This window comes from Pongo abelii, chromosome 9 (assembly GCF_028885655.2).
Source record: "Pongo abelii isolate AG06213 chromosome 9, NHGRI_mPonAbe1-v2.0_pri, whole genome shotgun sequence".
In the NCBI taxonomy this organism is placed as follows: Eukaryota; Metazoa; Chordata; class Mammalia; order Primates; family Hominidae; genus Pongo; species Pongo abelii.
In genome coordinates, this window is record NC_071994.2 from 5,439,478 (window position 1) to 5,454,977 (window position 15,500).

Sequence of the window (15,500 nt, forward strand, 5' to 3'; positions counted from 1 at the left end):
CATCCATTTCTTCTTCCTTCCATCCATCCATCCATCCATCCATCCATCCACCCATTTCTTCTTCCTTCCATCCATTCATCCATTCATCCATGCATCCATCCATCCATGCATCCATCCATCCATCGCTCCTTTCATCCTTCCATCTATCTATCCATCCATCACCATCCATCCATCTTTTCTTCCATCCATCCAACCATCCATTTCTTCTTCCTTCCATCCACTCATCTATCCATCCACGCATCCATGCATCCATGCAGCCATGCATCCATCCATCCATCCATCCATCATTCATCCATTGCTCCTTCCATCCTTCCATCCTTCCATCTGCACTTTTCTTCCCTCCTTTTTTCATTTGGTTCCTGACAACCCAGCTCTTTGCTGGGCTGTGAGCACTGCAACCCTGGGAACTATGCAGCCAGCCTTGGGTTGAGAACACGAGCACCCTGCTCCATAGCAGAAATGCCCTTGGTGTTATGTGAAGGCTCCATACCCTGTCATGAGCTGGGCCTGGCCTGGCAGCTGTCCTTTGGAGAGTAGGCCCCACCTATTCCGTTGCTGGCATCAGGAAGATCTCCCGGAGCCTGCGTCCTATTCCCCCAGAAGCAAGGTTGCGTGCATGGCCCCACCTGGCTGTGTTTGGAAGGCTGATGGAGGCCTCCCAGGGACACTTTCCCCCAAAATAATCCACAGTGACATTAGTTCCATACCAACCACTACCTCATTTCCTGACAAATTGTCCAGCCCCAAACAAAACTCCTCTTATCTAGTTCCATCTCGGAGCAGCCTGTCAACTCCAGGCATCAGCAGATCTTTCAGGAAATCACCTATTGTGGCTAAAATTCGCCCTCCAAGGCGTGTGCGGAGCCGCAGGAAGCAACAGCCAGGATGCCTGGAGACTCGGTACACAAAGCAGGCCTTTGCCCTGCCGCGCTGAGGAGGCTCAACCCACAGGCACCCGCGAGGGGTTTCTTTCCAGGAGGAAGTTGCAAATGAGCAGCTTTTCCATCTTGAGTTTTCATCTCAAGCCCTGACTTCCACAGCAATCCTGTTGGGGCCCAAGGGGAAGTCCACCACCCGACTCCCAGCATGCCAGAAGGCCCACGGGGCTAGGGGAGCCCCCAGCACTAATTTGCCTTGATGGCATCCCAACCATTCCAGCAGAGGCTGACCCTGGAAGCCCCGAGGCTTGAAATCGCCTGCAGGGCAAGCCAGCCCCTGGGTCTGGGGAGCTAAGGAGAGGTGGGGCAGGCCACTGTGGACCACCCGTCCTGGTCTTCGCCACAGAACCAGGCCCCTCCAAAGCTGCTTTGAGAGCAGAGATGGGGTGGGGACTTGCCACTTTCCACGGACAAGAGGTGGATGGGCCAGCTGCCAGTGTCCCAGTGTCCTCACCTGCCCATTCGCCCACAGCAGGACTAAGTGTGTCCACCCTGAATCTTGGAGAGAAAGAAAATAAATAAATAAGACAAAAAAGGATCCCATCAGATGCCAAAAATGAAGATAACATGGGAGGAAGTTTATTTTGATGAGGAAATCCCTAAATGCTGTTGAAACTATGCTTGGAATGGCTAATTAGTGCTTGGGGGGCTTTGAAGGAAGCGCTATCTCACAGGGCGGCCACCCCCGCCAGGTTTCCCTGGCGCTTGTCGCTTATCTGCAGGAAACGGCTCGAGCTTCTGAATCCGCAGCAGCGCCCAGGGCTGGCCCATGACTCATGCCCGGGCAGCTGGACGAGCCTCCATGGTGGGGACACAGCAGCACTCAGGGGACAGCCATCCCCAGGCAGTGGACCCGGCCCCGTGGCTGGTTTGGGCAGACACAGCCTCCCAGGGCAGCAGGAAGAGAAGGTTCTGGTCGGTTCGCCTCAGCGCCCCCTGGGATGCACACCTGCTGCACCCCAACACACCCACTGGATCTGCTGTGACTCAGGCTCCAAACATGCAGGATTTATTCAGTGAAGGGGACAGGAGCCTCGAGGAAGTGAAGGCCAGATGGTGCCCCCAGGGCTCCGGTGACACTTGGCTGTGGCCTGACCATAAGCGCGTGGCTGGTCGGAGCTTCCAGATGCTCCGTCCGCCTTGGAAACAGACGTTTTCCTGCAGGGCCCGTGGCAGAGCCCTGGACACAGGAAGAAAGGGCTATTTTTAGAGGCAAGGCTTCAGAGGTAGGGCTCAGCTGACCCCATCCCATCCTGCCCTCTGACTCCCACAGGAAGGAAGAGTCATCGGAAACGCCTGACTTGGAAGCGTGCAGAATTCTGCCTAATTCCGCCTCCATTAGCATGCAGGGTTGGGGGTAGTTGGGCCGGGGTTGGGGGGATGCAGAAACTCAGCCAACCCCGAACCAAGCCAGCCTGGAACAGAGACCACCCGATCCAATATGGTAATATCCTGGGATCGGCCGTGCATTTGCCCAGACTTCAGGGCACTGCCTTCGCTGCCATCTGTGGATACACAGCATGGTCCATTGTATTAGGAGCTTTGCGCTGGGCCAGGAGGATCACGTGACAGGCCCTGTCCTTTCCAAGAGCCACAAAGCCGAGTTTGGGCTAGGGACAGTCCACTACTCAATGTCTATAGTAACACACGGGGCTAAGAGGTGTGGCCCAAACCTCTCAGAGCCCAACAAATGGGTAACAGAGCTTGCCCAGCTCCTGTCCTCCCAGGCTCTGCTGCAGTCCCCATGCTGCCTGGTCCCCTAGGGGCCCAACAGAACCTTCTGGAAAGCTGTGGCCGGCATTGGCCCTCACACCTGAGTGCATGCTGGCTGCTGTATAACGTGCATTTTTGGCTGCAATCCTTCCAAAAAAGACACAGACCCACATTCTCCCTACTCTCTAGCCTCCCACACATTCCACACCTTCAGTCTACTCCCACACCTGGGAAGTCAGGGGCAAAAGACATGGGCTGAGATGGAGGCGAAAACCACAAGGGTTGGGGGAAGATAAGGAAGAACTTTCTTCACTTCCCCACCTTCTGGTTCTAAGTTTAGAATTTTCACTTTTCACTCATAATGATTGTCCTTTTGCTAAAGGAAGATCCTCTACGGATCCAGCAGAAGTCCTGCCTCCCCCACCCAAATTTCCTCTGTAAAAGAGAAATCTCTTCACACCCATGGAGGGGCCTTGCTTTATCATGTTCTTTCATTTTGAACTACGAGCTGCTTTTTTCATGATTCTATCTCTTGGGGCACTGAGGAGCTGTTTGGCCATTTCCACAGGGCACAGAGAACACAGGACGGTTTTGCAAAACTGTAGATGATGCTCCATGGGAGGCTAAGGAGGTGGAGCCTCTCTAGACCTAAGCTGGGGTGCCTTCTATTTTTAAAAATAATGCAGATGGTGGGGGTCTCATTATGTTGCCTAGGCTGGTCTTAAACTCCTGGTCTCAAATGATCCTCCTGCCTCCGAAAGTGCTGGGATTACAGGCATGAGCCACTGCATTTGGCCATCAGCTGAGGTGCCTTCTGTTGCCTGAGTGTTGCTGTGCCCCGCATGGCCAGGTGAGCTGCAAGGAGGCTTTGTGCTGTCGTGTGAGCCTTTGCATACCTGAGCAGGCTCCGTGCAGCCACAGTGCTTCTCAGGCACGGCTGGCATGGCTGGCATGGCTGGGCCTGGGGTTTGTTTATATTTCCTCCTTAACAGCTGACTCAGAGGTAGCTTGTGGCTCCCTGGCCTCAGCGATATAAATTCATTAAATCTGCAACCATGCACAGAGGACCTACTACTCACCAGGCTCTCATCCAGGTGCAGGGGTGATGCAGAGAACAAAATAGGCGAAAGCTCCTGTCCTGATGCAGCTCAGCTTCTGGAGAGTGGAAACCTCATAGTCAGAATGAATAAAACTCCAAAGTCATTTAGAAGGAGATCACAGCTGTGGGGACAATCCTAGGCAGTGGGGACACAGGGAGCCTCCAGAGCTGAGGGGAGGGATTGCTGTTTTAGAGAGAGTGGTTGGGGAAGGCCTTGACAGTTGATTGAGATTTGAAGGAGGTGAGGGATAGGGGCACGTGGACACCTCAGGGAAGCCACAGACCCTGCAAAAGGCCCTGAGGCCGTGAAATATCCAAGCAATTCCAAGAACAGCAAGGAGGACAGGACTCCAAGCCCACTGGAACTCCCTCGCTGACCCCCTCCTGATGGTCTGAGGGGGCCTGGACAAGTAGGTGGATGATCCGTACCATCAGCCCATTTTCTCCTGCTCACTTTATCCCTCATCATTAACCAATTTCCCTTCTCTCCTTCACCTCCCGGGAGTTCCACCCAGCCCCAACCAGAACCAAGCCTGGGTCCAGCTTTGGAAACTCATGCCTGGCTGGCAGGAGCAGCAGCTGTGCCCACACACCATTCCCAGAGTAACAGTTGAATGTGGAGCTTCAGGCCAGGCGCGGTGGCCCACGCCTGTAATCCCAACACTTTGGGAGGCTGAGGTGGTTGGATCACCTAAGGTCAGAAGTCCGAGACCAGCCTGGCCAACATGGTGAAACCCCGTCTTTACTAAAAATACAAAAATTAGCTGAGTGTGGTGGCGCACATCTGTAATCCCAGCTACTAGGGAGGCTGAGGCAGGAGAATCGCTTGAATCCGTGAGGCGGAGGTGCAGTAAGCCGAGATCACGCCACTGCACTCTAGCCTGGGTGACAGAGCGAGACTCCATCTCAGAAAAAAAAAAAGAATGTGGAGGTTCAAAACTTGGGGTATTTGGGAGACTCCCCAAAGGCTGAGTCCTGCTCTGGCCTGAATGCCATCCTGTCCTTGCTCCGCGGAAGAGCAGTGGAAATAAATTCATTGTCCCCCGCTAGGAAAAGCAGAGGCCATGATAGCGGTGCTGTACTCAGGCCCAGAAAAACCTGGGGAACATGCTCCACACCTTTTTGCAGGTGGGGATCTACAGGCCAGAGAAGGGAGGAGGCCTGCCGGGCGGGGGACACGAAGTTAGTTGGTGGCAAAGGAGAGGCCCAGAAACCAGGTCTTCTAGCTTGGATGGTTGAAGACTAAAGACTGTTTACAAATATTTCCAGGTCTCTGCTTTCTGAGCAAATAGAATTGTTCTTCTCATCCCCGTTGAAATCAGGTGTGGTGGTGGCGTGACTTGATTGACCAGTGAAATGTGAGTGGAAGAGTTCTCAGTCACTTGTGAGCAGAAGTTTTAAGAACCAGCACGCGTATCTGGCCTCCATGATGATGGAGGCCTGGGTGGAACTCGATCCTCCATCAGCCTGGGTCCCTGGAGCACGTCTGGAGCAGGCCCTCACTCCTTACATGTGTGGAACAAGAGGAAGACAAACCTTGGTTATCTGAAGCTGGCGGTCAGCAAACGCCAGCCTGTGGGCAATTTCTCAATATCATTTTATAGGAATGCAGCCCACTCATTGGTGTGCTGTCTGCCACGCTTTTGTGTTACAATAGCAGAGTTGAGGAGTTGTGACAGAGACTGAATGGACTGCAAAGCCTAAAATATATATTAAAAGTAGCCGGGCACAGTGGCTCACAACTGTAATGTCAGCACTTTGGGAGGCTGAGGTGGGTGGATCACTTGAGGTCAGGAGTTGGAGACCAGCCTGGCCAAAGTGGCAAAACCCTGTCTCTACTGAAAATACAAAAATTAGCTGGATATGGTGGTGGGCACCTGTAATCCCAGCTACTCGGGAGGCTGAGGCAGGAGAATTGCTTGAACCTGGGAGGTGGATGTTGCAGTGAACTGAGATCACGCCACTGCACTCTAGCCTAGGCAACAGAGTGAGACTGTGTCTCCAAAAACAACAAGAACAACAACAACAAAAGTACATGTCACCCTTTACAGAAACCATTTGCTGACCCTGCTGGCAGCCATTGAGATCCGGGGGCCTGTTTGTTGCCATAGCATGACCTAGCGCATTCTGACCGATACACTTTCTAATCATGCCGAGAACTTCTGAGCGCCGTCTCATGAGCAAAACGCACGCTATATTAGTACTGTAGCAAAGCGCTTCTGGCCTGTTTCCAGGGGCTGAGTGCAGAGCCTCCATTATAGTCACCATTTTTTATGTCAGGAAGGGAAGGTCCAGGGAAATGGCCAGGCTTCTCCAGGCCTCTGCCACCCCCGCTAAAATGAGCAGCCCCTGAGAATTTTTAAGTTTTGTCTGCATTGTGGAAGCCAGGACGCAGAGGCAGAAAGAGACCCATGGGCCTTTCTATCCCAACACCATCCATTTAAAACAACAGAAGAAAAGGGAAGCCGGTCCAGCCCAGAGCAGAAATGATGAGTGGTAGGATCCGGCTGCCCCAGGCCGCCCAGCTCCTCTGTCTGCTTCCTCTATTTGTGCCGGGCAGCCCCCACCTCCCTGGCTTACGTGGCCTGTGGAGGGACCAGCTGTGGTGGGCAACAATTTTGTCCAACCCCAGGCCTTGGTGTCCCCGTCCCTCTGTGTGCACCCTCTTCCTGCATGGGTGCTGCAGAGCCAAAGTGAGGGGCCCACGGGCAGGGGCACCCTTCTCTGCCCCCCACCAAACACAGAGGCTGCTGGGGTGGAACCCGAGGTCCTGCCTGCGGGAGGGGTGCTGGCCGCTGGGAAAAGCCCGTGTCCAAGGCCCGCCCTCCACCTCCCCTGCAGCCCTGGCTTACTGGGCTCTCCTCTCCCGGATCTCATACCTCACATTCCCCAGCACGGTTCCGACAGGCCCGTGAGTGGGGAGTCCTCGTGGCCTGGGAAGGTGGCCGAGAAAGTTTGAACAGCTGCAGAGCCTGCCCGTCCACTCTCTCCAGCCACATTTGTGTGTGTGTGTGTGTGTGTGTGTTGACCAATCTCTTAGGCTTATGTAACACACTTGCAAGTCAAGAAGTAAGGACTCATTATTGACAGCCCCAGAGAGGCTTGCGAAACACTTGCTGTGAAGAAATCTTTCCATTGAGAAAAAGTTCCCTGGTGCTCATGCTCCCAGTGGCTCAGGTATGTGGCTGGGGGTGACGGTGGTGTGAGAAGCAGGGGTCCCCAGGGCTCCAGAGCCCAGCGCCCCCTGCCGGAGGTGTGTCGCGCCCGGAAATGGAATTGAGCATCGCTTTTGTCCTCTATGTCACTGCTCACGTCACCACCAACAACCGACGTTGGTGACTAAACTCTCGCTGCATACCAGGCACTGTGCTGGGCCCCTGCGTTTGTGATTTTCCTGGGCGCGTGCATGAAATGCTGCTACGCCCATTTTACAGAGGAAGGTACAGGCAAGGCGTTGGGGTCGGAGCCCTCGTCAGCAGGCTGCCACCCCACACCTCCCTGAGGTACGTGCAAAAGCAGACCCCTCCCCTCCCCAGAAGTACAGCTCTATGTGGGCCCTTTGCATGAGTGTATTTTTAAGCCACTTGCTAGATCCCAAGAGGAAATGAGTGCTCATCCTGCAGGGAGAGGCCAGCATTCCACTGGGCCATTTCCCTTTTCAGAGAGCTGATGTGGAGGATTCTGGGCCGTTCTTGGCCATGCCGTCATCTGGGGCCCCAGGAACTTTACAGACCCGAGGGCCAGGGTTTGGGGCCCAGAGCCCAGCAGATAGCCATCTCAGAAGCATTCTCCCCAGGACCGGGGCTGCTAAACCCAACCCCACATCTCCCACACAAATGCGTCTTTCACTGGGGCTCTGGAAACCGGAGACCATGTAAATCCAAGAAGATGAAATTGTGTGGGTCTGGGCCGCAGCTACAGACTGAGACTCAGCAGCCGAGGGGCCCCAGCCTCAGAGGGAACTCAATGAATTTGTCAGGGAACTGAAAACAGATGATTTCAATCAGCAGGGGGAAAAAAATGACTTCATGGCCACAGTTGACCGAAGCAAGCGGCGTTTGGCTGCCAGGCCCTGCCTGGGAGGCGCTTCCAGAAAGCCTGGCCTCTTCCGCAGCCTCTGGCCGGGGTCTTCCCTGCGAGGAGCCAGCGCCGCTTGAGCCGCAGCATGGCCCGGCAGATGGCACGGCGGCCGTGATGGGGCTGGCGAGGCGCGGTGATAACCGGGGCTCCCCGCCCCCGCGCTTCCTCTCCGCTGTGCTTTCATGAATGGCCCCGCTTCCCAGACAGCCGATTGGCTGAGCCCCCGGCCGCGACGTCCAATCAGCGGCTGTGGCCGCCTGGTCTCCGCTCCGCGTGGGGCCTTGGTCCTGCAGCCATGAATGGCGCAGCCTTAGCTGCCTGCAGCCACCGCCTACCTTGCGGGGGCCCCCTCCCCCGAGGGAGGAGGAGCAGGGGATTTTTTATTTTCCCCCAGACCGTTCAAGGTTCTGGTGCAATTGTGTCAATCCGAGGCTTGGCTGGAGCTCCTGACAATAGCCCTTGGGCTTCCAAGGTTGACATTCAAGATCTTGTGACAGTGAAAGGGCTTTCATAGTTAGAAATGAATTTCTTTGCCTATAGCCCGGGCTGATTCCAGTTCCAGGGAAAGAACTGCAGCCTTCCCCTGTAAGCAGGCAGCCCTGCTGGGGCCGTGGGAGGAGGTGGGGCCCCTTCCTGGCCAGTGCTGGGGGGGCGGACACGTGCAAACTGCTGGGAACTTCTCCTGCAAACCAGAGGGCCTTGGCCACCCCTCTTGGTCACTGGCCTTGTCCTAGCTTCATATGCCACGTGCATGAAACGGCTGGGGCCCCTGTCGGGGAACCCAGCCATTCCACTGCATTTCCTGTTAAGTAGGAAAACATGTTCTGTTTGCTGATGTTATAAAGAAGGCATGTGTTTACAAATGCTCATTGGGGAGAGCGTGGTTAATGGGCCAGCTTCCGGCCTCCCCTTCCCAGATGAAGTGATTTTGTGGCTGACAGAATGGGCCTGCTCTTCAGAGGAAGACCCACTACTCGGGAAAATTAGACTCAGCAGAAGCCAGAATTCAAAGCTGTCTAGAAAGTGCTTTTGCAAGGTGGGTTGAGGTCAGGATGCGGAAGGCCTCGAATGCCAAAGTGAGGAGGTGTCCCAAGCCCTGGGGAGTCATGGAAGGCTGGTGAGATGCAGAGTGAGATCCGGAGCGTTTCAGAAGCTTGACTCTTCCCCGGCAGGGACTTCTCTGCCAACGCACCTACCGTGAGCATGGCTGGGGTTGACCTTTTATGGAACTTCCAAATTAGAACTGTGCAAACAGCTTCCTGTGACCCCTTGACAAGTCCCATTTTAAAGATGAGAAAACTGAGGTTCAGAGTAATCTGCGAAGGGTCCCACAATTTGGGAGTGGCGAGACCAGGACTGGACCCTATCTCTGCCTGATGCCATAGGGGAAGGGCACACCCAGGTGCTGCACACTCACAGGGACTGGTGTGAGGAGGCTTCAGCAAAAAAATGCGGGCAGATCACTAAACACTGGGGCAGGCACTGACTCACTGCTGCAGTGGTTAGGATCAGAACTGGTGAGAAATGTATCTGCTCCCAAATTTCTATGAGCCGGACACTGGTCTCCCAGGTGGTTTTTTGAGGCCATGAGTATGCAGCAGGGGGGCGGCCTGACAACTTCATGTAGATTTCCAGTTGTAGCATCTATTTTTTTTTTCTTTTTTTGAGGTGGAGTTTCGCTCTTGTTACCCAGGCTGAAGTGCAGTGGTGTAATCTCAGCTCACTGCAACCTCTGCCTCCCAGGCTCAAATGATTCTCCTGCCTCAGCCTCCCAAGGAGCTGGGATTACAGGCATGAGCCATCACATCTGGCTAATTTTGTATTTTTAGTAAAGACGGGGTTTCTCCATGTTGGTCATGCTGGTCTCAAACTCCTAACCTCAGGTGATCTGCCTGCCTTGAGATGGAGTCTCACTCTGTCACCCAGGCTGGAGTGCAGTGGTGGGATCTCCGCTCACTGCAACCTCCACCTCCTGGGTTCAAGCGATTCTCCTGCCTCACCCTCCTGAGTAGCTGGGATTACAGGCACCCACCACACCCAGCTAATGTTTGTATTTTTAGTAGAGACGGGGTTTCAACATGTTGGCCAGGCTGGTCTCAAACTCCTGACCTCAGGTGATCCACCCACCTCGGCCTCCTGAAGTGCTGGGATTACAGGCATGAGCCACCTTGCCCAGCCTGTAGCATCTATTTCTGCCAGCCTAATGCCCAGTATCTGTTTTTAATCTTCTAGTTCAGCAGTTTGTAAAATTTCTGGTCTTGGGACCCATTTGCCTCTTAAAAGTTATCGAGGACCCCAGAGAGATTTTGTTGATATGGGTTTTATCTACTGATATTTACTGAGTTGGAAATGAAAACATAGAAATTTGTAAAATGCATGATTCTGCAGGCATACATTCTGTTAGCTCTCAGAGTGACGGTGTCATCATGGGTCCTATAGCCTGTGGGAAACTCCACTGCACAATCATGACAGAACGAAAGGAAAAAAGACAATTCATGCCTCAGTGTCTTCATGAAATTAACTGCAACCTCTCAGACCTCCTGAAACCACACTTTGAGAACTGCTCTACAGAGAGCAGATTGAGCTGGGCGGCGGGTGCCTGGCGAAAGCTTCATTTCCCAGCCTTCTTGTGGCTGGGTCCAGCCATGCCATACCCTGGCTGAATGGACTGTGAGCCGTCCTCCGTGGTGCTGGGCAACATGATAGATCTGTGAGTGAAGGAATCATGTGCAGTGGCCACATCCTGCCTCTGACCAATGAGCTTTTCCCTTCTTCTCCGCCTTCTACAGGCTGGGATATAAATGAGGCATGAGTCAATCTGGCCCTCGTAGACAGGGCAACCCTCAGGTGTGACAGAGCCTGGGTGACCAGTATCATGCTGCCATATTTGTTTTTTGTTTGTTTTTTGTCGTTGTTGTTTTGGGGATGGAGTTTCGCTCTTGTTGCCCAGGCTAGAGTGCAATGGCGCGAACTCAGTTCACTGCAACCTCCGCCTCCCAAGTTCAAGCGATTCTCCTGCCTCAGCCTCCCAAGTAGCTGGTATTACAGGTGCCTGCCCCCACGCCCAGCTAATTTTTTGTATTTTTAGTAGAGACAAGGTTTCACCATGTTGGCAGGCTGGCCTGGAACTCCTGACCTCAGGTGATCCACCTGCCTCGGCCGCCCAAAGTGTTGGAATTACAGGCGTGAGCCACCACGCCCAGCCCATGCTGCCATATTTGTCCTGGATTGACTATGTGGGCTCCTATGGGAAAAAGAAATCAACAGCCGGGCTTCTGCTACTGTATTTTGCAGTCTTTGTTATAATAGCCTAACCAGAATCCTGATCGGTATATCATTCTTATGCACCTGGCTTTCTGCTCTTATTATGCTTGCAAGAAGTTGGATGAACCATCCAGATAAGCCCTTGGGAGGAGCTGAGTCTTCAGGCGGAAGCACGAGGTGGTGAAGCACCCCTGACAGATCATTCCTTTAACATGCGTTTATTGAGATATTCTTGCCATGAATCCAACAGAGTCCAGGAGAGGAACATGAGGTCGCAGCTGACGGGAGGAGGGGATGGTGGGATAGAGCTTGCCAGAGTGTCAGGGGCTGCTGTACAAATCACCACACCCTGGGTGGTTTCCTACAGAAAGAGGCAGAAACTTACTCTTGCACAGTTCTGGAGGCTAGGAGTGGAGATCTGGGTGTCAGCAGGCTCGGCGCCTCCAAGGGCTGTGAGGCAAAGAACCCATCCCTGGTTCCTCTCCTAGCTCTTCTGGTGGCTTCAGCCGCCCTTGGCGTCCCCTGGTTTGTGGCCTCATCGCTTCACCCTCCGCCTCCATCATCATGTGGCCTTGCTCTTTATGGGCCTCTCTGAGGAAAGCAAGAGGTGGGAGCAATGGGCCTGGGCCGGTGTCAACAGCCAAGGTGTGGCCAAAGTCCACCCAAGGTCATTGGCTCCTTGCTCGGCCTCAAAGCCAGCTTGACGCAGCAGACCCTCTCCCTGGTCTCTCTTTGTCCTTTCTTCTTCTTATAAGGACACTTGTTATTGGATTTAGGGCCCACCCTAGTCCAGGATGATCTCATCTTGAGATCTTTTGCCTTCCCTGTATGAGCAATGATTCCTTTTGCAAATAAGGTCACACTCACGGGTTTCCCTGGCCGTACTCTTTGGTGTTGGGGGGCGAATGGGTGCAGCATTCAGCCACTCCAGGGCTCTAAGTAGGAGGGACAGGCAGAAGGCACCACCAGGACAACTGGAAGACTTCCTGGAGGAGGGGGTGCTAATTTGGGTCTTAAGGGGAGTCATTGCTGGGAGAAAGGGGAGTCCAGGTGGGAAGCCAGATGCAGGGAGGTGCAGGGCCTTGGCAGGGTGTGGGGCCTCCAGGGGAAAGATGACAAGTGTGCTGGAGGCCTTGGGGGTGGAGGGCTGAGTGCCTCAGGATGAGGCTGGGAGGGCCAGGTGTGGGAGGTCTCAGGGCTTTGTTCTGCAGACAGCAGGAGCCAGCAGGGGCTCTAGGGCTGGGAGTGAGAGAGTTCCCTGCAGGACAAAGGTGGGCTAATGGATTCCCACTAGGTTCAGGGATGCAGAGGTCATCCTGGGAGGGGGTGTAAAGGTGTGTCTTGCAAGGAGTGGAGGGGGAGATGGAGCCTTGGGGTGGTCCCTGGGAGGACCCTGGGGGCATGTGGGGACGTCTGTACAGAGTGCAGCAGGAAATCTGGCTGGTCTGTCTTGCTGTGTTTCCAAAGAAAAGAGGCAAACCCAAGGGATAAGGGGCTTCCTTAGACGCAGGGCCCAGTGCACCTGGACGCTGGCGGTGGGTCTGGGGGCTGACTGTGTCTGTACTCTCTCCTTTGTCTGCAGGCCTAGTCTGCACTCAGCGGCTGCCAGGACCTCCGGGGAGCGCCCACACACCCCACAGCCCGCCTGTCCTGGGAATACCTCTCCAGGCCCTGAATACCTGTCCCCCACTCCCTGCCTAGGACAACGGGGGCTGTCAGGGCCATGGGCAGGCCCGCCCCACCAACCAGACCCTACGTGGGCTCCGCTTTGGTCCCGGAGCCAATGTCTGGCTGATCAGGGAACAAGAGGAGCCTTCAGCACCTCGATTCTGGGACGGTTGAGGTTTTCACACCGGGCCACACCTGAGCCACTAGGAGCCGGGAGGCTCGGATCGTCTGTCCGTCTGTCTCCCTCTGGAGACAGGGCTGACTTCGTTCCACATCCACGCGGAAACAGCAGGGCTATCTCAGTGCAATCCTGGTTTTGTATTCAGAGCCTCCTCTGAGTGAGTGCCAGGGTGCACCGTGGAAGGAGCCTGGCTTTGCCTACTGCAGTCCCATGCCCTCACCCTAGTCTTTTAACCTCTCACGACTCAGGTTCCTCATCTGTGAAGTGGAGCTGTCTTCTTTGTGGGGTTAGTGGAATCAATGAGCGAGAAGTGTGTCCACACAGGCCCAGACTTTTTGGGGCCTCACTGTGATCAGACCCTGCGCTTTGGACTGGGGCATGGGATGTGACTTAGGGGAGCTGCGGCCACCTGTCTGTGGAGGCTGAAGTCTCCCTGCGGACCACGCTTCCTCAGGACCACCTTCCCTCGCTTGCACGTCTCCTCTGCAGTCAGGACTCGCCTGCCCCCATGCCAGCCTCTCCTTAGTGGATCAGGCCGTACAACCTGGTTTGTATGAGGAAAGGCAGCCGCTGGGGCCCCAGTGCAGCAGGGGAGGGGAGGAGGAGGTGTTCAGAGGGAAGCCCCCTCCCCACCCCCGTTGGCCCCTTGTCTTCAAAAGAAGGGCGTGACCTTCCTGCCCCACCCCAGACCCACCCTGAGGGTCACTCTGGCGATGAAGCCTGGTGCCTGCACTTGTGCCCGCCCTCTGCCTTGCAGTCTCCCAAGACTTATTCAGGGGAGCCAGGTATTCAATCAGCAAGGCTCCCGACAAGATGGGGTGGGTGGGAGAAGCACCCACAATTCTCTAGAGGGCTTTCAGGGCATTCTTCACTAAAGAGACACATTGGAGTCTGGAACCCCTCCCCTAGCAGGGGGACACCTCCAAGCTGTGCTCAAAACTGGAACAGGATATTTGGGTTGGAGTGTTCTCTGTCTCTGCCTCTCTGTCTCTCTCTCTCCCTTTCTCTGTGTCTCTCTGTCTCTGTCTCTGTCTCTCTCTCCCTTTCTCTTTCTGTCTCTCTCTCTCTCTCCCTCTCTCCCTGTCTCTCTCTCTCTCTCTCTCAGTCCCTCTCTCTCACTCTCTCTTGCTCTCTCTTTCCTCCTGTCCCTCTAAAAGTCTCCTTTCCTCTAAGGGCAAAGCAGCAGCTGTCAGGCCCTTAGAGCAGAAGCCCTGGTTGGTGCAGGCCCAGGGCCAGCCCCTGGTCCTGGCCTTTCTTCCCCTGGGGGTGAATAGTGAACGCAGCCGCCCTGGGAGTTGGGCGACCTGAGGGGCTTGGAGGGAAGGGCAGGAGGGCCCAGGGCCGACACAGCACGCCTGGCTGGGGTGGGGGTAGTGGCATGGGTGGCTGACCACATTCCTGGGATGCCAGGCTGCAGGGCTGGGCGGCTGTGTCTACACCTGTCTGCCCCTGTTGGCTGTGAGCAATGCAGCCAGGGACAGGGCAGCTAGAGCCAGTGGGCCAGGCACGTGAGCTGGTTCATGCCCTGCTGCACCAACACCGTTCACCTGGCAAGGTCAGTGGCCTCATCAAGGGGAAGGAAGGGCTCTCTCCCTAGAGTCTAGCAAGCCTGGGCCATGGTCTGTGGGGCTTGTCTGAGTGACTTCACCCTGAGGCTCCATGAGCCTCAGTTTCCCCCCTGGAAAGTGGAGGTCATAACATGGGTGGGATCCCCGGTGCTGGCCTGCAGAGCCCTGGGAGACATGTGGAGTACAAGTCCCATACGCTGGGCCAAAAGAGCCGCAGACCAGGCAGCTTAACTGATAGAAATGAAAGTCCAAGATGAAGGTGTCGGCAGGGCAGGCTCCTTCCGAGGCTGCGGGGGAGGAACTGGCCCAGGTTTCTCTCCTTGGCTTGCAGGTGGCCCGTGCCTCTCTGCATCGGCTTCCCTCCCATGCGGCCTCTGTGCCTGAACTTCCCCTTTTAGTAGGACTGCAGTCATATTGGATTAGGACCCACCCTAATGGCCTCCTCTGAACTTGGTGACCACTATAAAGGCCCCATCTCCAAATCAGGAAATGTTCCGGGATCCTGGGGGTTAAGGCTTCAACATAAACATCTTGTTGGAGGGGGGTTGCAATTCTGTCCACACCCGCTTCCCTCGTCTCACTTTGTCCAGCACTCAGCACCCTCTGGCCCCGCCCTTAGCTGTGGGTCTAGATTTCCCATCTCTTCCACGGTGAGCCCTGTCAGGGTGGCATCTTTGTCCCATTTGCTGTTACACCTGCAATTCCCAGGGTACTGGCTTGTACTCATCATTTAGCAGATCATTGCTGAATGGCTAACAAATCCAGGATACAATTTGTAGGTGCAGTAAGCCAGGCAAGGTATCTGTGTCACCTGCCCATCAGTGGCCCCAGGCTGGGAAGGCCCCTTGGGTCATGCTTGGACACTCCGCACCATGGGCAGCCAGAGCTCCAGGCCGAGTGGTCAGCAGCCGCCACACCTTGCCCGAGCAGAGGCACCCCTGTCATCCCACAGGCAAGACGGACCTAGCTCGGTTTCCCAACACTCTGTT

At 55.1% G+C, this 15,500-nt stretch overlaps 1 long non-coding RNA gene across 2 annotated transcripts; it reads right to left on the reverse strand.

Moving 5' to 3' along the window:
- Positions 1 to 1,495: 1,495 nt before the first annotated feature.
- On the reverse strand, positions 1,496 to 6,791 carry LOC134762112 (uncharacterized). Of its 2 annotated transcripts, XR_010141770.1 has the most exons (4): positions 6,630 to 6,791; positions 4,869 to 5,255; positions 3,731 to 3,806; positions 1,496 to 2,118 (listed from the first exon to the last, which is right to left on the reverse strand). It is a non-coding gene; the product is annotated as an uncharacterized LOC134762112 (long non-coding RNA). The 2 variants fall into 2 exon arrangements; XR_010141771.1 differs by having other exon boundaries at positions 3,731 to 5,255.
- Between the last annotated feature and the right edge of the window lie 8,709 nt (positions 6,792 to 15,500).